Here is a 6,000-nt window from a genome sequence, read left to right on the forward strand (position 1 = left end):
GAAAGACAAATATCATATGATATCACTTATACGCAGAATTTAAAATATGGCACAAATGGACATATTTACAAAACAGAAACAGACTCGTAGACACAGAAAACAAACTTATGGTTACCAAAGGGGAAAGGTGGTAGGAAGGGATAAATTAGGTGTTTGGGATTAGCAGATACAAACTACTATATATAAAATAGATAAACAACAAGGTCCTACTGTATAGCACAGGGAACTATATTCAATATCTTATAATGAAAAAATATGAAAAAGAATATGTATAACTGAATCACTTTGCTGTGAAGCAGATACTAACACATTTAAAATAAATAAGTAAATAAAATCAAAAATAAATAAAATAAAGACATTAAACTAATACATTAAAAAATAAAAAATAAATAAATTTTAAAAATAAATAAATTAAAAATAAAATAAAAGGAGCTATGTGTCTAATGCTGAAAAGGGAATTAAAAATATCACTCAAAGTGGATTTTATTTTATTTATTTATTATTTTATTTTTTAATTTTTAATTTTTTTGACCACACTTTGGTCTTCATTGCTGTGCATGGGCTTTGTCTAGTTGCAATGAGCAGGGGCTACTCTTCGTTGCAGTGCACAGGCTTCTCATGGCGGTGGCTTCTCTTGTTGTGGAGCACGGACTCTAGGCACGTGGGCTCAGTAGTTGTGGCAGGCAGGCTCTAGAGCACAGGCTCAGTAGTTGTGGTGCATGGGTTTAGTTTCTCCGCGGCATGTGGGATCTTCCCGGACCAGGGCTCAAACCCATGTCCCCTGCATTGGCAGGGGGGTTCTTAACCACTGCGCCACCAGGGAAGTCCCAGATTTGATTTTAAATACTAATGCTGGGCTCCTTGAGCAGGCGAAAAGAATGTGTCCATTCCCCAGTTCACACCAAAATCATCCAAGAAAGTGACCTTGAAAGAACAGGCTGTGTTTCTTGATCTCAGCATCCTTAGAACACATCTCTATATATGGAGGTCAATAGATACTCAAAATGGTTATTGAGTGTCAAATTATACGGGCATGTTTAGTGTGAAGAGGGGCTGATGGCATGGGATAGTGGTTTTCAACTAACCAATTAAACATCTACTGCAAACTCCCTATTATAAGAAATGTTACCAGAGGCTGGAACACACAGGGGCTGCGTCATGCCCTGAGGGACCCAGCATCTGGAGGTGGAGGGAAGAAAACACCTCTAACTGCAAGTGGAGGCAGTGTGAACTATGGCATGCTGGGTGTGCAAGCTAAGAGACACCACGGTCCAGAGTAGACAGGGGCCACTTGTCAAAGGGCAGCAGAATTTATAGCTAAAGTAGATTCTGAGGGAGGTCTAATTAGGAACCAGAAGGTAAGTTAAGTATCCAAGACAAAGGTATTGAAGTCAGAGATGTCAGACAGGTTTATAAGCTTAGCAGAGAACCAGCAGTGGAAAAGGTACAGAATAGCTTTAAACACCAGACTAACACTGGTGAAGTTTACTCGGTAGTTTCTGGGAAAACTTGAGCAAGAGAGGGACAGGATCACAATGATGTTCTGGGAAGATCAGCACGTCTAGGGGTTTAGGAATGGAAAGAAGAGGAAGCAGGGAGACTGGCCAGTAAATGTAATCATTCAAGCATGATGACTACGGTGGAGCCAGGAAGATTCCAAAGTGAAACATAATCAAGGCTTTGGTCACTGGTTGGGGTCCAGAGACTGGGAGGGGGACTGCAAGGGAGTGTAACAAAGAATTCAGAAAGGAAAGACACAAAACAAAGACTCTGGTTAAAAATGGCTTATGCAAATGTTCTTTTTTTTTTTCTTTTACAAAGATCTTGTAGGAAAGTCCCTCCTTTGTTATATTTCCTCTGCTTGAACATATCTCTTTTATTCTTAATATAGGATTGAGTCAAGGATATGTCAAAATGGCTTTGGATTCACGAAGACAAGTGGTGGAGGAGACTGAGGATGGAAAAATTTCCCAAACTAAGGGATTTTAAAGATGTGGGTTTGAATCAATTCTGACCCTTAAATGAAAGCAATCTGAGTTTAGTTTCCAAAATACAGTTTTGACAGAAACCCTCATGCAAACTGGCCTCCCCTGTCTCAGTGTGCTGGGACCTGTCCATTGAGCTCATTTTTGATTATGTGGTCAGTTTCAGGCGGATTTAGAGTTAACAGACAGGAGGCATGTCTGATGATACCTATGACATACACAATTGTGCTAGTTACTTCTGAAGCACTGTGTGAATGTTCTAGAGAAATCAGTATTTCCTTAGAAAGCATATACTCACCGGAGTAGTTTCTGAACTTTTCTATTATGAAGAATACTCATTAAAGTTTAAAAATTACAGGATAGTAGTTATTTTTATTACCCACTAATTGAGAAAATACAGATTATATATGGATGCTAAAAATAAAAGCTCCTTACCCAGAGGGAAGTTAAGGCCCAGAGATTAGAAACTACTGCTTGTTGCTACACTGCAATATGTTTAAAGAGCCCAGCTTTATAGATATCAGGCCTCTCATCTTCATCAAAGAGTATATTCAGCTGCAATCCTCATGCAAAAACGTCTATGTCTGATTTCATGGAGGTGTATAGAACACAACAATTAATCAATTCTATTACACATGGAACATGTACAGAAATAGATCATATAATAGACTATATAGCAGGTGTCAGTAAGTTTTAAAGAACCAGAATCATACAGATCAAAGCTTCCTCTGTTATAAGTTAATTTAAAAAAATAAACCTTTGAAAATCCCAGTATGCTTAATAATTTTAAAATATTTAAATAACTCCTAAGTCAAAAAAATCACAAAAATTTGATTATAATTGAATAATATTTAAGATACTACATTTGGTAATTGTGGAGTACAGCAAAAGAAATATCAAGGAAATTTTATCATTTTAATGCTTATATTAGAAAAGCAAAAAGGCAAAAATTAAACACCCCACTTAAGAAGTTAGAGGACAAAAATGATAGAATAAACCATAAGAAAGTAAAAAAAGAGGGAAATAATAAATTTAAGAGCAGAAATTAATATATAGAAAAAAATAGAGGATCAAAAAGTAGACAAACTGATCAAGGAAATAAAGAAAAATGGTATAAATATACAACATTAGGAGTATAGAAAAGATACAGCTAATGGTATCAGAGATGATTTTTCTTTAATTAAAACATTAAGAACAACTTAATAAAAATATATTTGGTAATAGTCAAAATAAACAAATTTGCTGAAAAAACTGTACTTGCCAAATTTACTATTTACTCCTGAAGAAATAAAAAGCCTGAATGGTCTCCTATAATCAATAAAGAATTTGAAGCTGGAGTTAAAACTCTTCCCACAAAGTAAACATCAGGCTCAGATAGTTTTACACGTGAGTTCTACCAATTAAAACAAAAAAACTACCCAGATTTTTTCCAAATATATCCAACATTTTCTAGAGATATGAAAAGAACTATCCCCTAATTATTTTATGGAGGCCAAAATATCCTTGATTTAAAAACCAGATAAAGACTTTGCAAGAAAAAGAAATTACAGTCCAATCTCACTTATGAATATATGTGAAAAAATCTTAAACACAGTATTAGCAAGCCAAATATAGCAGAAAATAAAAAATATAACTTCATGCTCAATTTATTTCTGAACTATAAGGGTAGAATTTGCATTAGAAAATTTCTAACCATAATCACCTTCTTAATAGCTTAGTGGAGAAAAACCCCATAATCAACTCAATCAATATTGCAAAAAAAAAGAATTCATGATTTTTAAAAAGGAAAAGAAAAGCTTTTAGCAAGCTAGAAGAGGGAATTTCCTTAACCAAAAAAAAGGGATTCCTAGTAAACACTATGGCAAACATCATCCTTAATGGTGAATTGTTAGAAGCTGTGCCTCTTTAATTGGGGGTCAGCCAATGCTACTGACCAACTGTAGTAGCCCGTGAAATTCACCACTCAGATCTCCTGTTTAGGGAGCCAAGTTGACTGACATTCCTAGCTGCTACCCCTCTGGATCCACCACCACTTTCATGCTGAGGCTACACATCATTCAGGCTGCTCTCAGTCAGTGACTGACAAAATTTCTGATATAGCTTGAGCCCATCATATGGGTGTGGACTCCTCTAACGGGCAACCTTGCCTCAAGGATTCCCTTTTGGCCTGGCTGAAGCTGTCTCAGGGCTGTGCTACAGTCTGAAATCCTTCCTACTCATTTCTCCTTCCTTTCTCTTCTTTTTATAGGTGCCATGCTTGTACCCCCTCCTGGAGGCTCTTCCTATCTACTTCTGCTCTGTTCCCTTTATCCTTCACAGGTGTTTCTTTTAAAGAAAATACTAAGAACAACTTAATGGTCAACACAGCTCTTGAACGTCTACCCGTCTAAGTGCCTATTTCTTGGAGAACCTGTACTGACACACCAACCACACACTAGCCACGACTACTTCTATTCAGCACTGCACTGTGCACTGGAGGTCTGGCCAGCGCAGTCTCTGAACCTCAACTTAGGTTCTAGACACACTAGAGTAGTTGCTTTTCCTTGAATTCACTCTGTGCTTTTCTGTTTCCGAATCTTTACTTGAGCCATTACCTCCACTTTCCCCATTCTCCATTTATTTAAGTCTAGCCCATCCTATAAGACCCAGCTCACAAAAGGGGATTTTTCCTAAATTTCTAAATTGGAGTAATCTTTTCCTCTACTAAAATTCAACAGAACTCTGTGAATTCCCATTGTGTCATACATATCTTATTTATGTGTATGATTCTTCTTCTAGATAATTAACTCCTGAAATTGGCCACAGCTAGATAATTAACTCCTGAAAATTGCTTGCAACTGTGCTCATAAATGTTAGAATTATCAAGATCAAAACCTAATCTATCTATAAAGATATATATAATAAAAAAATGAAATAATGCCATTTACAGCAACATGGATGGACCTAGAGATTATCATACTAAGTGAAGTAAGTCAGACAAAGACAAATACCATATGATATCACTTATATGTTAAATCTAAAAAATGATAACAAATCAACTTATTTACAAGACAGAAATAGACTCACAGACATTGAAAACAAACTTATGGTTACTAAAGGGGAAAGGGGTGGGGGAGGGATAAATGAGGAGTTTGGGATTAAGAGATACACACTATTATACATAAACTAGGTAAACAACAAGGACCTACTGTGTAGTACAGGGAACTATATTCAATATCTTATAATAACTTAGAATGGAAAACAATCTGAAAACTGAATCACTTTGCTGTACACCTGAAACTAATACAACATTGTAAGTCAACTATACTTCAATTAAAAAAAAACCTAATGCATCTATTTATGGGTTGCAAATAAAAATAAAAAAATACTAATACAAAACATTTTCACTTATTCCAACACACTTCATCTCAGGGATAACAGAATAAATGTCAGCATGGATCCAAACCCTGCAGAGGTCTGGTTAGCTACAAGATCATTTTAGCTTTCCTTTTGCAGGAAGGACTCTGAACAGTTCTTCCCTGAAAAAAAAAAAAAATAGTTCCAACATGTAATTAAATTAGTATTCAGGAAGTTCTCCTTTACATCTAGCTTAAATTCCTCTTGCTACGACCTCAGTATATTTTCTGTTCTTTGGGGGAACTGGCACAGACAGGTATGATTGACCAACTCTTCCACAAAGAGAAAGCCAATATTCTAGTTACAGTTAACCCAAGATTTTATTTTTGCCAACTCTTGAGTGCTTTTAAAAACTGTAACAGAATCTGGCGGTGGCCCTGAACTATTCCCCTCTGGGTAAGGGTCTGCTTCTCCTGGTTAGGGTTTGCATTTCTCCCATGGCTGGTGCTGTTCTAGGCTAGGCCACTTCCTCAAAGCAGGAGAGAGATTCGGTGGGTCATCTGGAAATATTCCCTGAGGTTATAGGGCCACCACTTCCCCTTCCTGCTCTATTGAAATGTAATGCCCAAGCTTGCCTCCCTGGCCAAGCCCTAGCCAGCCCCCAGGTTGGCTCTTTTGT

Source organism: Delphinapterus leucas, chromosome 1 (genome assembly GCF_059928025.1).
Source record: "Delphinapterus leucas isolate spDelLeu-1000000601 "Yukka" chromosome 1, BTC_Dleu_Yukka2, whole genome shotgun sequence".
NCBI lineage: Eukaryota > Metazoa > Chordata > Mammalia > Artiodactyla > Monodontidae > Delphinapterus > Delphinapterus leucas.